This window comes from Macadamia integrifolia, chromosome 3 (genome assembly GCF_013358625.1).
Source record: "Macadamia integrifolia cultivar HAES 741 chromosome 3, SCU_Mint_v3, whole genome shotgun sequence".
NCBI lineage: Eukaryota > Viridiplantae > Streptophyta > Magnoliopsida > Proteales > Proteaceae > Macadamia > Macadamia integrifolia.
The window spans coordinates 33,098,896-33,116,330 of record NC_056559.1 but is presented as its reverse complement, the minus strand read 5'-3'; the positions used below and the strand labels follow the sequence as shown (position 1 = coordinate 33,116,330).

Here is a 17,435-nt window from a genome sequence, read left to right as displayed (position 1 = left end):
AATTCTTAGATGACGAATGGTTAGGACGTTATTTTAGATACATATGTTTAGGACGGTAATTAGAATTAGATCACAATCATTAATCAGTTCACTTTCGCATTATTAAAAGAAATAAAAAATAAAGTGACTGCTCTCCCTGTGTTCGACCCGTAGCTACACTGATCCGTACGCTTGCGGTTACATTTTAAATCTCAAACAAGTTTTTGGCGCCGTTGCTGGGGAGACAGTTCCATGTTATTTTTCACTTTCTTTTGGTAAATCGGAGTGCTTTATTTGCTTTGCTTTATATTTTTTCTTTTTTTTTTATTGAATTCCTGAGAATAACAACTTGCAATAATAGTTGTATCAGTGGAGGTCACCATGCCTCACAGTATGATAAAGACAGGTTTCGCCCTGTAGCAGTACCTCAGGAATTGACCTGAGCAACCCCGGATCCTTGTCGGTAAACTCCCAAAAAGCAAAAAAAAAAAAATAAAAAATAAATAAATAAAAAAATCAAAAAAATCAAAAAAATCATCAAAAAGTTTTGCTATCCATTCTTTTGTGCTTGTCTTACTTTAGTTGTGGAAAGTTTTTCTGTTGCATGAGTGTTAAGTGGGTACGTAATACTAAGAATCGGTTAGAAAGAAGAGATCCAACAAGTAGTGACCCTATACGTTTGCTCTCTCTAAAACCCTTCAATATGGGAGACCAACAGCAAAACCCTTCACCTAAATCTCTGAAAGATAGGTTCTACCCTGCTAGAACAGCCCAACCTTCCTGTATAGTTCTACCACAAGCCCAGGGCAATAATTTTGAACTCAAATCTCAATACATCACTATGTTGTCCCACTTCCATGGGTTGACCTCTGAGGATGCATACCTATTTCTAAGGGAATTTAAAAAGGTATGTGTTCTAATTAAGATCCAACAGTTTTCTGATGATGCTGTTAAGCTTAGGTTTATCACTTTTGCATTGAAAGACCAAGCTAAGAAGTGGTTGTATGGATTACCCACAAATTCCATAACCTCATGGGAACAGTTCACAGTTGTCTTCCTTAAGAAGTTTTCCCCAACTCACAAGACCAATAAGCTTAGAAGTGATATCCTTCAGTTTAGGCAAAAGCCTAGTGAGTCATTTTCCAAACTTATGGAGAGATTCAAGGATCTACTCCAAGAATGCCCCCACCATGGCCTAGACCTATGGCATTTATGTCAAATAATTTATGAGGGTATTGATTACCCAACTAAACAAATGATAGAATCTATGTGCCCTGAGGGATTCACATCCTTTACAGATGAAGAAAAGGCATGGGAATTCTTACTTGACTTAGCTGACAAAACCCGTGAATGGGAATCAACCCAAGAGAGTGAAAGAACTATAAGAGGAAAAGGATATTTTGTGGATGGGATAGTAGCCAAGGAAGCCCATTTGGATATCCTAATCAAGAGGATTGAGGCTATTGTTCCTAGAGAGTCATAGAAGAATGCCCTAACACCTCTGGGGGCACTTCTAATGATAGTGTTAATGCCTTATACCAGAATAATCCATATAGTAACACATACAATCCAGGATGGAGAAATCACCCAAATTTTTCTTGGAATCAGGGCAACCAAGCAGGACCTTCCAATTTCTATAATCAAGGTCAACCTGGACCCCAAAGGCCTCCCTTTGCACAACAATCTTTTTCCCAAAATACTTTTCTTAGGTCAAATGTAGGACCTCAAGCGAGTTTTCCTAGGGCCCCTCTTCTATCATCTTATCAGCAACCCCCTGGGTTTACCAACACTGGAGAGGCAAGTAGAATAAATGACTTGGAAAAAAATATGGCCCTCCTCATGACAAGCCATCAAAATCTTACGAGAGAACTTACCCAAGTTGTCTCAATTATGCATGAGAGGAAGAAGGGAACTTTACCCAGTCAACCAGAGCCTAACCCTAGGCATCATCAACCTGTTAGTTTACAAGGACCAACTAATGCACCACTGAATATAGTACAAGGTCAGACTCAATAAGGGCCCTCTAACCAATGTAATGTTGTTTATGCCCTTAGGAGTGGTAGAGAGTACCTACAGAGCTTTCCTAAATCTTCCCCATCTATTACTCCTGTTAACTCTTCTTCAGTTGAGGACACAAATGTGCCTCTTGCTCCAGGTTCGTCTGATGAACCTAAAGATTTTTCTGAAACTAAAGATGATTTGGTTGAGGAAACCAAAAATGATTCTTCTGAACAGGGGCAAATCCCTAACAGTCCTTATGTTCATCCTGTCCCATTTCCTAATCGCTTGGTAAACAAAAAGAAGACTGCTTCCATGGACAAAATTTTAGAAGTCTTCAAAAAGGTAGAAATAAACATCCCTCTTTTGGATGCCATATCCCAGATCCCCACCTATGCAAAGGTACTGAAAGGTTTGTGTACTCACAAACGTATCACTAGTGTGCCCAAATAGCGTTCTTGACAGGTAACATTAGTTCCATAATTACTCAGCCCATAGCAGCCAAGTATAAGGATCCAGGGAGCCCTACCATATCTTGTGTCATAGGCAACACCTATATTGAGCATGCTTTACTTGACCTTGGCGCAAGTGTGAATCTTTTACCTTACCATGTGTACAAGCAACTAGGATTGGGAGAATTAAAAGCCACTGGAACTACTCTTCAGTTGGCAGATAGATCTGTTAAGATTCCTAAAGGGATGGTTGAGGATGTCTTACTAAAGGTGGGGGAATTTATTTTCCCTATTGATTTCATTGTGTTAGATACTAAGCCCTTCTCAACCAAGGATGAGATCCCAATAATTCTAGGAAGACCATTCTTGGCTAGCAGTAATGCATTAATCAATTGCCGGAATGATTTCCTAAGATTATCTTTTGGTAACCAAACTGTTGAGTTTAACTTGTTTAGGATTGGCAAGCAACCACATATGGAAGAAGAGATCAATATGCTTGAGGATTTTCTGGATTTTTCCTATGATTTAGTTACCAACTTTGATATTGATTTTGATTCAGAATTCCAACAGTATATGGATGAGTTGGATGATAAGAGTGAAAATTTCTTTTCTGAAGTCTTGAGTCTTCACACACTTGTGGAGCCCTTAGGACCCCTTTCCAATTCCATTCCCAAACCTTCCATAGTTGAGCCCCCTAAGCTAGATCTTAAGGAGTTGCCATCTAATTTGAGATATGCTTTCCTAGGGCCTGTCCAGACTCTTCCTGTAATAATTTCTTCAAATTTGACTTCTAGCTAGGAAGAGGAGTTACTTAAAGTGTTAAAAGATAATAAGGAAGCCCTAGGTTGGACCATGGCTGATATCAAGGGTATAAGCCCTTCCATTGTGCAACATCATATACATCTTATGGAGGATTCCAAACCATCCACGGAACCCCAAAGAAGAGCTAACCCAGTGATGATGGAAGCTATTAAGAAAGAGATCCTAAAGTGCTTGGATCATGGAATAATTTATCCTATTTCTGGCAGCCAATGGGTAAGCCCAGTTCATGTAGTGCCTAAGAAGTCTAGTGTGACTGTAGTTCCTAATGCCAATAATGAGTTGATCCCTACCCGTGTCCAAACAGGATGGCGTGTGTGCATTGACTACAGGAAATTAAATGCGGCAACCTGGAAGGACCACTTCCCATTGCCATTCATTGACCAGATGTTAGAGAGGTTAGCTGGACATGAATACTATTGCTTTCTTGATGGATATTCCGGCTATAACCAAATCCCAATTGCTTTAGAGGACCAACATAAGACCACTTTTACATGCCCATATGGAACATTTGCTTACAGGCGTATGCCCTTTGGGCTTTGCAATGCCCCTGCGACGTTCCAACGATGCATGATGAGCATTTTTTCTGACATGGTCAAAAAATTCTTAGAAGTATTTATGGATGACTTTTCAATTCATGGGAATTCCTATTCTGAATGTCTTCATCATCTTTCCCTAGTTTTGAAAAGGTGCATATCTAAGAATTTGGTTTTGAATTGGGAGAAATGTCATTTTATGGTTAAATCTGGTATTGTTTTAGGCCATGTAATATCCAAGGAGGGAATTAAGGTAGATAGAGCCAAAGTGGATTTAATTGATAATTTACCACCTCCTCAATCTGTTAAGGATGTTCGGTCTTTTCTAGGGCATGCAGGCTTCTACAGAAGGTTTATTAAGAACTTTAGTCAGTTAGCCCGACCTCTCACCTCATTACTTGTCAAAGATCAGACTTTTGAGTTTTCCAAAGAGTGCCTAGAATCCTTCAAGCAACTTAAGAAGGAGTTGACCAATGCACCCATTGTTCAACCACCTGTTTGGACTGAACCTTTTGAACTGATGTGTGATGCTTCGGATTTTGCCATAGGAGCAGTTTTAGGTCAAAGGATTAATAAGTTGCCCACTGTCATTTACTATGCTAGTAGGATCTTAAATGATGCACAACTCAATTATACAACCACTGCAAAAGAATTTTTAGCTGTTGTGTTTGCATTAGAAAAGTTTCGGTCTTACTTAGTTGGTTCACATGTGGTGGTGTATACTGATCATTCTGCCCTCAGATACCTAGTTCAGAAGAAGGATGCCAAAGCCCGTCTCATTAGGTGGGTTTTACTTTTGCAAGAGTTTGATTTAGAAATTAGGGATAAGAAAGGAGTTGAAAACCTAGTTGCAGACCATTTATCCCGGCTTCCCAATTCCTTGACTGTTGATTCTCCAGTCAACGAGAACTTTCCAGATGAACAATTATTTGCAATGTCCAGTGAACCATGGTTTGCTGACATTGTCAACTTCTTAGTTTCAGGTGTGACTCCGGATCACTGGTCCACCCAAGATAAGTATAGGTTTCATTCCCAAGTTAAGCACTTTTTCTGGGATGATCCTTATTTGTTTAAGATATGTCCAGATCAGATTATCCGACGATGTGTTCCTGATCATGAGCAACATTCCATTCTCTCTTTTTGTCATGATCATGCATGTGGTGGACACTTTGGACCTAAGAAGACTGCCGCAAAGGTTCTCCAATGCGGATTTTATTGGCCCACTCTTTTTAGAGATGCTTTTGATTTTTGCAAGGCTTGCCCTGCCTGCCAGTCTTTTGGCCGTATCAATAAAAGGAACATGATGCCCCTCAACCCTATTTTGGTAGTTGAGATCTTTGATGTATGGGGCATCGATTTTATGGGACCATTCCCTAATTCCTTTGGGAATTTGTACATACTTTTGGCCGTTGATTATGTTTCTAAATGGATAGAGGCCATACCTTGTAAATCTAATGATCACAAAGTGGTGGTCCAGTTTCTCAAAGAGAACATTTTTTCCCGCTTTGGTGCACCACGTGCAATAATTAGTGATAGGGGTACTCATTTTTGTAATCGGCCTTTTGAGACCCTAATGAAAAAGTATGGGATCACTCATAAGTTATCTACCCCTTATCACCCCCAAACTAGTGGCCAAGTGGAGGTGTCTAATAGGCAGATCAAACAAATCTTGGAGAAAACTGTTAATCCCAACCGTAAGGATTGGTCCCTTAGGCTCATTGATGCCTTGTGGGCCCATCGGACTGCATTCAAGACTGACCTTGGCCAGTCTCCCTACCGTTTAGTGTATGGGAAAGCTTGTCACTTACCAGTTGAGTTGGAGCATAAGGCCTTTTGGGCCATTAAGAAGCTTAACTTTGATTTGTCTGATGCGGGAATTCATCGTAGGCTCCAACTATCTGAGTTGGAGGAACTTAGGAATGATGCCTATGAAAGTTCTAGAATTTACAAGGAAAAGACCAAAGCTTTCCATGATAAACACATTCTGCGTAAATCTTTTGCAATTGGTGATAAGGTCTTATTGTACAACTCTCGATTGCATCTTTTTCCTGGTAAGCTTAGATCCCGATGGGATGGCCCATTTATTGTTCATAATGTATATCCCCATGGGGCTGTGGAGATTTTGAATCCAGGAACAGGGGTAATTTCGAAGGTTAATGGTCAGCGTTTGAAACCGTTCCTCGAGTTTCCCACTACTAGTAGTGAAGAGGTCATGGATCTCCATGAACCTCTTTACACTGATGACTAATTTTTAATCAGGTATGACCCCCTTGCATTGTCTTTGCTTTTAATTTTTTCCATGCATTGAGGACATTGCATGACTTAAGTGTGGGGGAGGGAAACCAGTTTTTATTTTTTATTTTTTTTTCACTTTGTTTTGTTTGTTTTTCTTTTTATTTTTTGAGCTTGCTAAGGATGAAGTCCTACTTTGGCTTTTGGCTAATGATCATACCATTCGGTTGCTTGATGTATGAAAATAAAATTTTTGATTAAGGTACCCATTTTGAACGTATAAAAACCCTGTTGAGAAGAAAGAAACAAGCATGTGTCTTGAGATGGGACTTTCTTTTGAAAAATAAGAGACCCCTGTTTTATGGTGATGGACCATATGTAAGTCTGTGGGTTCCTTGTACTTTTGATTTGGAGTTGAGACCTTCTTTTTAATTTGGCATGGGTTGACAAATGCACAATTTTAAATGAAATGTGAAATGTGGTATAAAGAAGAATAAGAGTTGATTCCCTTGGAACTAGACAGGGCATTGCGCCTCAGGAAGCGTGGTGTCTTGATCGAAATTCCTTGGGAGGAAACTTCTGAAGTAACTCTAGCATCACTGCCTTTGTGGACATATGCAAAAAGTGAAGCTACATAGTAACTTGGGTGTCTGGTGTTTGCTCCACCATGTCATTCAGGCCAAAAGTAGTGGAGTAGAATAGAGTTTATTAGTAGAAAAAAAAAAAGAGAAAAAAAATGTGCAAATGTCATTATTGCTTGGTAACATGTTTGGTCAAAAACACTCCAACGCCTTAGTCATTGGTTCCCTATTTCTTCACAAGTGGTTTTGCCTTAAGATAAGGATGTTTTGGAAGAGACGAGGTGAGTTCCAAATTAAGAAATATGCTAGTGCCTGGAATTGATAAAGGGTAATAAAAGTTCAAGTGTGGGGGTCCCTTGTAAGAGAAATTATCTTTGCTCCGGATCGGTATGAGCCTTACCTTTAGCCAAAGTTGGGATTTGTTTATTCTGAATTTTGGGTGTATATTCACTGCAAACACCCACGAGACACAACTCGTCCACTAGGGGTGACCTAGGGGTTTAAAGGCTTGTTGCACATGCTAAGTGCAACCGTGATTCCTACGAAAGTGAGTTAGGTTTTTTTGTTTTTATTCTTTTCTTTTTGTTTTGCTCGATGACTAGCAAAGTCTAAGTGTGGGGGAATTCTAATGAGCACATTTATGTGTGAAATCTAGGGTAGTAAAACATGCATTTTACATATTTAGAATGGAGCTACCTTGGGTTTTATTCTCTTTTTGCAGGTTTTGTATTTTCAAGGCCTTAAGGATTATCGGGCACTATATCTTCAATTTTACACGTAAAGAGGTCCTATTTCTTTCCATGGTTGCGAAGAGGACGAAATTCTGAGCAAGATGGATATGTTCAATTAAAAGTACACATTCATTTGGTCACCCGTACAAATAATTATTCTTTTCAGGGTCAGAAAAAGAATAATGGATCAGAACTGAACCGAGATGCAGAACCAGCCCGTTTGCAATTGTCCCAAAGGTACAAGGAATATTTCAAAAGCCAACAAAGATCGATGGACCACATCCTTAAGTGATTAAAGATTTTTTTTTGATAACAACAGCTACCTAGCTTAGTTGGTGAGCTATGGTGTACAAAATTCCCTTGCTCACCAAGAGGTCTCAAGTTCGAATCTCATGGTTGTTTTTTTTAGAGGATTTTGTTGAAGATTTCCTGCTTTTCACTCACTTAAAGCACTAAGGGCATGGAGGGGATTTCCACATCAAATTAGAAGCAAGCAAAATCGTGGAAGCAAGAAGAGAAGAAAAAAAAAAGGAAAGAAAAAAAAGGGAGAACCAAAGATTGTCCAAATCTTCTCTCTCCTCCACATCATCACCAAACCTCCACATCATCACCAAAGATTGTCCAAATCACACAAAGGAAGAAAAAAAAATCGTCCCTAGGAGAGAGAAAAAAAGAAGAAAAATAAATTAGAAAAAAAAAAGGAAAGAAAATAAGCAAAAAATTTTAGGAAATTTCTCAAAATTTATTTCTCTCTTCTCTCTCCTCCATCTTAGCACTTTTGGACTCAAAAGATCTCACAATCAATTGTGGGTTTCTCTCTTTTAGGAAAGAGAAAATTGTTACCCTACCTCTCCATTCCCTATAAATACAACTCATGTAAGAGGAGGAGACACAATTCATTCTTCTTCTAGTTTTTTTTAGTTGCTCTCTCTCTCTCTTCTCTCTCTCTTTAGTTCTAGTTCTTCTCTATTTTTGCTTTAATCACTTTTGTAATAGTTTTTTTTATGTCAATTAATGCAAGCACTCTTTTATTTTTATTCAGTTCTTTTTATGTTTATGATTTATGCAATTGAGTTGTAATTTTTTAAGTTATAGTTCTAGGCTTAGATCTAGGTGACAAGATCACGAGCCGTGGAGCAATTTTTTTTCAAGTTCAAGCATTGATTCAAGTAAGTAGGCTCCTTCAGTAGTCTTTTCTCCCCCCTCTCATTCCCTCTTCTGACTACCCTTTCTTTCTTAATTTAGGATTTTTATTTTCAGTCGTTACATTATTGCTATTCCTTTCCCCCAAGGTTCATGGCTAGTGTATGTGTTGGCTTTGCCCCTCCTAGCCATAGAACCATCAATTTATTGCTTTTATTTTAATTGTCTCCCTTTCCCTAAAGCCAAGTAGAGTAACCCTTGTAAGAGTGACTCTCTGGTCAAGTAGGGAAGCTCATATTATGATGCATCCCTCGGACTAAGTAGAGAAACCTGCTTGTGAGTCTCTCTCTAGCTTTATCCCCTTTCTTTTACTTTATTTTTATTTCAGCATTTTTTTCCTTTATTTATTTATTTTTTTTTTTTAATTGCGTGGGTTGTTTATTTTCAGTTATTTATTTATTTAATTTTAATTGCGTGGCTTGCGTCTTTAAATTCTTAGATGATGAATGGTTAGGACGTTATTTTTAGGACGGTAATTAGAATTAGATCACAACCATTAATTAGTTCACTTTCGCATTATTAAAAGAAATAAAAAATAAAGTGGCTGCTCTCCCTGTGTTCGACCCGTAGCTACACTAATCCGCACGCTTGCGGTTACATTTTAAATCTCAAACAAAAAGCTCTGAAGAATGAGTCAAGAATGGAATGAAAAAATCAGAGAAGAAGTTGTGAAGTAGTGGAATGTAGGGTTTTTACAAGTGGTGAAATACCCCCAATGGTTGGCCAACATAGTACCAGTACCGAAGAAAGATGGTAAGGTACGAATGTGCGTGGACTTCCACGATATTAACAAAGTAAGCCCTAAAGATGACTTCCCATTACCTCACATTGATGTATTGGTGGATAATATGGTGGGGCATGCTTTGTTATCATTTATGGATGGATTCTCAGGAGACAACCAAATAAGCATGCACCCAGATGACTGTGAGAAGACAGCCTTTATCACTCTATGGAGAACCTATTGTTACAAGGTGATGCCTTTTGGACTGAAGAACGCCAGGGTAACTTATTAGGGAACAGCTAAGGCCATATTGCGTATCATAATGAACAAAGATGCGGAGGTCTATGTGGATGATATGATAGTGAAGTCAAAAGACCGACAGGGGCATATTACAGCACCAAGGCGATTCTTTGAAAAATCAAGAAGTATCAGCTAAAGTTGAATCCTCAGAAGTGTGTATTCGGGGCAATAGCAAGAAAGTTGTTAGGTTTCTTGGTGAGTGAAAGAGGCATTGAAGTCGACCCTATCAAGATCAAGGCAATTCAGGAAATTCCCACACCTTAGACTGAGAAGCAAATACGAGGATTTTTGGATCACATCCAGTATATTAGTAGATTCATAGCTCAATTAACTACCATCTATGAACCAATTTTCAAGCTACTGAAGAAGATTAGCCCATATAATGGAATGACCGATACCAACAAGCTTTTGACAAAATCAAAGGATACCTCATGAACCCACAAGTATTGATACCACCGGTGGAAGGTGAGCCACTTCTCTTGTACTTAACCATGGGAGAATACTCCATAGGCTCCTTGCTCGCACAGAAAGAGACGAAAGAAGGGGGAGAGTATGCCATATACTACCTTAGAAAGAAGTTCCTAGAATATGAGACACGGTACACATCTTCAGAAAGAACTTGTACTGCGTTGATTTGGGTAATGAAAAGGTTATGACACTTAATGGTTTCCTATCCAGTGCACTTGATCTCAAGGATGGATCCCATCAAATACCCCTTTGAGAAGCCAGCCCTAATGGGAAGGATGGCTTGTTTGTTGCTTTTTCTATCAGAGTTTGACATCAACTCTGTAACTTAGAAATCTGTTAAGGGGCCTGCCATAGCTGATCATTTGGATACCCACCCCATAGAAGATAGAAGATCCTTTGATGATGCCTTTCTCAATGAAGGAATCACAAAAATAGAGGAAGAAGACACAACTAATGAATGGCAGTTATTCTTTGATGGAGCATCCAATCAAAAGGGATGTGGTGCGAGAATATTGCTTATCACTGCTGATGGCCTTTATTTGCCTTCATCATCCACCTTGATTTCCCTTGTACTAACAATATTACCGAATATGAAGTTTGTGCTTTGGGGCTCAAAACTGCTTTGACTATTGAAGTGAAAAGGATCATGATTTACAGTGATTCATCCATCATCATCTGCCAGACACAGGTAAAGTGGAAAACTAGGGATGAAAAGTTGAAGCCATATCAAGAACATCTGGAAGAGGTGGTTGAACACTTTGAGAAGATCTCATTCAAATACTTTTAGAGAGATAACAACAAGTTTGCTGATGCCCTTGCAACCTTGGCTTCCATGGTAGAATGCAACCCTATGGCTAGGGTTCAACCATTCTTGGTGGAACAAAGAAGTAGCAGGCCTATTTATCAAAATTTTGTGAACTCTCTCACTACGGATGGTCGGTCTTAGTTCGCTCACATTATGGATTTCATCAAGGAAAGGAGGTATCCAGTTGAAGCAACTGACAGAGAATAGAAATTTCTAAGGAGATATGCCACCCAATTTGGTATAAAGGAATGCAGTTGTTGTGTGTGGATAAGGAGCAAGCTGCAACCATCATAGAGGAAATTCATCAAGGTCTCTGTGGGCCCCATACGAATGCCAATATGTTATCTAAGACGATCCTCAGGCTAGGATATTACTGAATACAATGGAAGCGGATTATGTCGACTTTGTCAAGAAATGCCACAAGTGTCAGATATTTGCTAACATTATATATATCCCGCCTATAGAATTGCATTTGCTCAGCTTACCTTGGCCATTCTCCACTTTGGGCATCAATATCATTGGGAAGATCAACCCCAAAGCATCCAATGGTCATGAGTTCATCTTGGTAGCCATTGATTATTTCACCAAATGGGTAGATGCCCAGTCATATGCATTCCTCACGTCTACTAAGGTAGACAAATTCATTCAAGAAAATATCATTTTTCAATATGGAGTACCTCAAGAATTGATACCAGATCAGGGATCCCATTTTTGGGGCAAAACCAAAACAATCTGCGCAAAGTTCGGTATCAAAAGGCATCACTCTACCACTTACAGGCCACAGACCAATGGGGTAGTAGAAGTAGCCAACAAAAATATCAAAGTCATCCTACAGAAAATGGTAAAAACACACAAGGATTGGGCTCATAAGTTACCCCTTGCCTTATGGGCATATCAAACTCTTGTCGATTCCCCTTTATCTTTGGTATATGGGGTTAAGGTGGTTCTACCCATGGAACTCTTGGTACCATCCCTAAGGGTGCTTCTTGATAGTCAACTATCTGAAGGAGAGTGGGTGAAGGCCAGACATAACAAGCTCAATTTTCTCGATGAAAGGCATATGAAAGCCATGGATAATCTAAAAAAATATCAACTGAGAATGGCTAGGGCCTTTAACAAGAATATGAAGCCCCGCCACATAGAGGAGGCTGAACTTGTTCTTTGAGAACAAAGAGCCCCAATTCATGACCCAAGAGGGAAATTTCGGCACAACTGGTGTGGCCCTTTCATGGTTAGAGAGATTTTACCAGGCAAAGCTGTGAAACTGATAGACCACAATAATGAAGAAATACCCAGACTGGTCAACATGCATCAACTCAAGAAATATTATGTCTAAAAGGGGGACAACCTGAACTACGTCTGACCTGATTCCTTTTGAGGGATACATAGGCAACATGACATGTGCAAGTGTGGTCTCAACCATCTAAAGGCAATAAATTGGTTCCTCGATTAATAATCAAAGTATCTTAAAAGATCATCATAGTTTACATCCCCCAAGAATCGCCATTTGGCATGCAAGGCCATTAGGTATCTATCATTCCCCAATGGTCCGTCAATTCTTATCCAGGATTCCATCTCCCAAGAATCGCCATTCGACATATAAGGCCATTAGGTATCTGTCATTCCTTTATGGTCTGTCAACTCTTATCCAGGATTCCATCCCCTAAAAGAAAATCACCACCCGACACTAGTTTATTAAGGCCAATTTATTTCCCATCATTGATCAGTAAAAAAAAAAAAAAGAGCTTGATGTAACGGTAAAGACTTATTTGAGTCATTAGCTATTGAGTAATGCTTTGATAAATCATCATATCTCTTTTGTTTATAACGGTTTCAGCAAAAGTCATAAGCTCATTGGATGAGATGTTGAAGAAATGGACCTTAGACATGAACATGAGGGCACCAGGATTGCTAGAATCCATAAATGTGTCATTTCTCAGTCGGATCAGGTGTGTGAAATTACATCACCAATTACTCTGATAGGTGCCTCAACACTGGGTTGCCAATCTACATGTATTTTTGTTTGGATTAGTAGAGATCCGCCCAACTCTCAAAGAATTCTGAGTTTGTAAATTATCTCCACCCAAAGGTAGGTTATTCCAACCATCTTTAAAGAAATATTACTCAGATGAAATTCAGGACTTCTTCGGATGGAAAGAAGAGGAAGTGAAGCAATTCGTCAGGTATGGAAAGATTGACATTCTGAAGGTGGCCCAGATCTTTGTCCAATATGTACCAATGGGAGGAATCCATCAACAGAGATCACAGGATGCTTATTTACTTTGCATGATAGCTCGTTATGTTTTTCGAACTCCCAGGCGTGGTGCACCGCCCGTTCTGATTGAGGTGGTAAAACAGTTGAAGAAAGGAAGTGACATCATCCCTATGATTCTTGCAGAAACATTCAAGGGATTCAACAACGTGAGCCATGGCCATAGATTCAAGCTAGATCATTATCAAGGGAGTCCTGCTATTTTTCAGATTTGGCTCCTTGAGAAACTAAAGTTACTAAGCCATTAAAAGGAGGCCCACTCGAAGCTCTTTGCTACCAGGATAAGAGGGAAGTTTCGAAATTCAACCATATCATTGACTGGGAGAAATATCTGTAGGAAAGGATAGTGCAACATATCGTATGGAGATGCCCAGGGAGGCCTCAAGAAGATTTTCTGATGAAGACCCTGGCTACAATTACGTCAAGTTGATGGGATTGACTCTCACAACCTTTTATTTGCCAACGTACATAGGCCAACAATATGGGATCGAGGTGATGGACCCAAAAGAGTTAGTGAACTTTCACCCACCTTAAGAGTTGTCTCCCCACCTTGTTACTTACCTATCTTGTCTATGATAGAAAAATTGTTCCCCTTTCCATGTAATTCACTTGGTAATAGAATGAGGAAGTATTTGGATTTTCGTGTTATCCCGATTATTCTAATTATGACATGAGTTGTGGAATTGATTATGCCTAAACATTACAAACCACAAACAAAAATAAAAAGAAAAGTTTCTCTTTGTGTCGAAGATAGATTTTCATTCATAAGATGCCAAAATAAAAAGGGGAGGGAAAAAGAAAAAGAAAAAATATACATATGTTTACGTTTGCAGGAACTATAGGAACATGTCCCTAAGAAGTAAAGTCATCATCTGAACCATACTTTGAATCACTCCAATGGAGTACCGAGGAACCCATGGATGCTAATCCAATCTACTCCAACCTCTGTGTCATATCCTGAATCAGTGCATCCTGCTGCATAATTCCCGGCTCGTAGTCAAAGGCGACAATCCTTCCATCCTAAGGAATATAGGAAAGGATTAAGAAGAAGAATAATGAAAGAAGAAGGGAAAAAAGAAAAAAATAAGAAAATAGAAAATACCTTGGCAACCATTGCCTCGTACAAGCCATAATGTATCCTCTTGATCTCATAATAGACCTCCAGAGACACATGAGAAAGAGCATATCAACCAAAGGAAGTCAAGAGTCAATTGAAGGATGATCAGATACTCACATAGTCAAAAGGAATGGGCATCCCAGGGGAAGCATCTACATCTAATCTCTGCTCCAAAAAATGAGGGAAGCTAAGATTGGCCGCGTTGGGATAACACCAAGCTGGGAAGCCACGGAAGGGGATATTGGTATTTTGAGAGACCCACCTGCACTAGAAGAGGGTCCAGCTTGTAAAGGATTAACAACACTGACGTGCGACTGAACAATAGAAGGATCTACATGTCGTGTTCTCCCCTGAAAGAACATCAGTCAAGACTAAAACAAAACGAAGTTGAAGCATGAGGGAAATACTCAAGAAAGGGCAACATACCACTGGACCATTAGGACCAAGAGGGGTGCATACTATCTCCTCCTCCAGGTAGGCTCTGTAGTCCCTATCCTAGTTAATAAATGATTCATCACATACTCTATCAGCCAAACTCTCAGTCTCATCCTCGGGGATGATCTCTGGGCAATGCATGGTAGGTGGAGGAAGACAAGGAGAGAGACGTGACTTGAGATCAAACCACTGGGGTATTACTCTCTCTCCTGGGTACCAGACATGGCCCCATATGCCTCGGAATAGGACCCGATTCTTAGATAAGCATCTGGCCAAGACAACTTTGTCAGAGTCTGGAAATATGGGAAACTGGAACGGCCTCCAAGTGACCTACAAATCTAAGGAAAAGTAAGAACAACATAGGACAAAAGGAATTTTAATATTAAATGTGGCATATCTCAGTAAGATTATTCAAAAGAGAACGACCATTGGTCTCTGGAGGATGGCGTCGGCCCCTGAGCATTGACTGTCTCCCCACCTTGTAGCTATGGGGAAGGAAAATGCTTGAGGATCCCTCAGGTTGGGAGTTACAATCTCCAGGTGGTCAAAGCACCAAGGTTGTTTTAAAAGATCAAAGTAAGGAAGTGTAATCCAAATAAATAAAAGGAAATAGGTGCAAGAATGAAAATTACATGGAGGATGTAGCCTGCTCCCTTGAGACCTCAGTCTCTATATGACAACAACTCTAGGGTCCGCAAGAGGTATGCATAGGTGGCCTCACCCTAGTCCTAAGAATCTACCTCCTAAAGATCCTGGAAGAAGAACACTAGGCGAATGTCTAGTCCCCCTCAGAGGTCACTAAAAAGACACTGACCCACAGCAAACAATAGGAAAGAACGGGTCACCTGTGCCATGTTGCTAGGGGTTACCCACAGGTCGGTTCACCACCATCGTGCACCATCAGATTGTGTCTGATCAGCCATAACGGTAAGACCTGTCAGGTCCGCAAACCCCCAGGCTGTAGTAGTCTCAGGAAGGGTCATGGGTCTACCCCCAAATGGAACGCCAATCAAAGTGTAGAAGCACAGAGGCGTGATGGTGATCTCGCCAACAGGAAGATGAAATGAGTGAGTACTCAGCCACCATCGCTCCATTAGGGCCCCTACCAGTGCCGGATAGAATTTTTGGGTCTCCATAAGGGCAAAATGGCACAGGCATGATGAATCAACCATCTCCTTCACTCTATGAGGAAGTATCCTATACCATGACCGAACCATGTTCGGATGGCCATACAGGGCCAAGGCAGGTGGTTCCCTCCCTTCATGCTAATGGAAATAAAGAATATATAAAAAAAAATAATAAAAACAAAAACAAATAACAAATAAAAGATAGTAAAAAAAAAAAAGAGAACAAAAAAAAAAATAAAAGATGATTAAAATAATGAATGAAATGTAAAGACTTACCTAAGAACCCCATACGGAGTTGCAGATATGGTTCCAACTATTATGAAGAGTTTGTCTAGAGTACCAATCGGCCATGCCCTCATCCCTTTGGGAATAACTACCACAACCCTCTAGCTGAATTTCTCCACAAGTCTTCTCTTTCTTCTTTTAGCCATATTTTCTAAAATCATAAAAAAACCCCAAGAAGTTTTCTAATTTATACAAAAGCCCACAAGGATGTCAAATTCTCCAAATAACTCCTTCCTCAAGAACTATGAAGATCTTCAAGAGAAAGATGAAGAACTTCAAGGAAAACCTAAAGATCTTTGGAAAAAAATTTGAAGAAACCTGAGTAAGTATAAAATGGTTCGAATCTTTAAGAAGATTCAAAAAACCCGAACTCACGACTCACAAATCGTTTCCCACTCAGAAAATTTAGAATGAGGAATAAACAAAGGAGGGGGGGACCATTTAATGGGTAAAAAATTTGTTTTCCAAAAAAAAAAATTGATTTCAATCCCAAGGTACAAATCAAAGATTCTTACCACCAAATACCAAGTTCAAAATTATTTTTGTGGTAATTGTAATTTATATCACATGTAAGTAAAAGGAAAAAATCAAAGGGAAAGCAAAATTAAAATTCATGTAGTAGGTGAAAATTATATCACATGGAAAGAGGAAATTCAAAGTCAAAAGTAGAAAGCAAGATCAATGGTAAAACCAAGGTTCAAAACAAGATTCCAAATCAAAAGCAAAAAGAAAGCTTCTAAATCAAAGAACCAAGAATCAAGAAATCAAGAAAAGAAACGATTTCATTGAAAGATTCTAAATCAAAGAACCAAGAATCAAGAAATCAAGAAAAGAAACGATTTCATTGAAAGATTCTAAATCTAAGAACCAAGAATCAAGAAATCAAGAAAAGAAACACTGGCCCTAGGTGGCCCAATTGCATTTACCTAGCCTCAGGAGGCCCAATTTCATTAACCCGGCCCCAGGTGGCCCAACGGCCCAATTGCATTTACCTGGCCTTAGGTGGCCCAATTTTATGGACCTGGCCTCAGGTGGCCCAATTGCATTTACTCGGCCCCAGGTGGCTCAATCTCTTTGTATCAGCTTTGAGTGACCCGATCTCATAGACCAAATTCCCTGACCTGGCACATGCGAAGCCTAGTTAAGGAAAATCCAAGAATCAAATGTTTTTTCCTATCACAAGATTAGAAGAGCAGCAAATTCCTCTATTGTAACCATCGGTCCCAAATAGTCTAGATTGGTTCGAAAAATCCAACCTGGGGACGAAATTCCTTGAACTGGCACATGTTAAGCCTAGACAAGGAAAAGTCAAATATCAAAGTACTAACATCTTTTCTAGGATTGGAAGAGCAGCGAATTTCTTTCCTACCTTTT

The 17,435-nt window shown here is 39.5% G+C and overlaps 1 protein-coding gene and 1 non-coding gene across 5 annotated transcripts in view; one reads left to right on the top strand and one right to left on the bottom strand.

The window, feature by feature from the left end:
* Window positions 1-17,435, top strand: part of LOC122073783 (hypoxanthine phosphoribosyltransferase) — a 35,993-nt gene that overhangs the window by 7,242 nt on the left and 11,316 nt on the right. The gene's annotated exons all lie outside the window — the stretch shown is intronic.
* Window positions 1,070-1,176, bottom strand: LOC122075024. The gene has a single exon (XR_006139162.1). It is a non-coding gene; the product is annotated as a small nucleolar RNA R71 (small nucleolar RNA).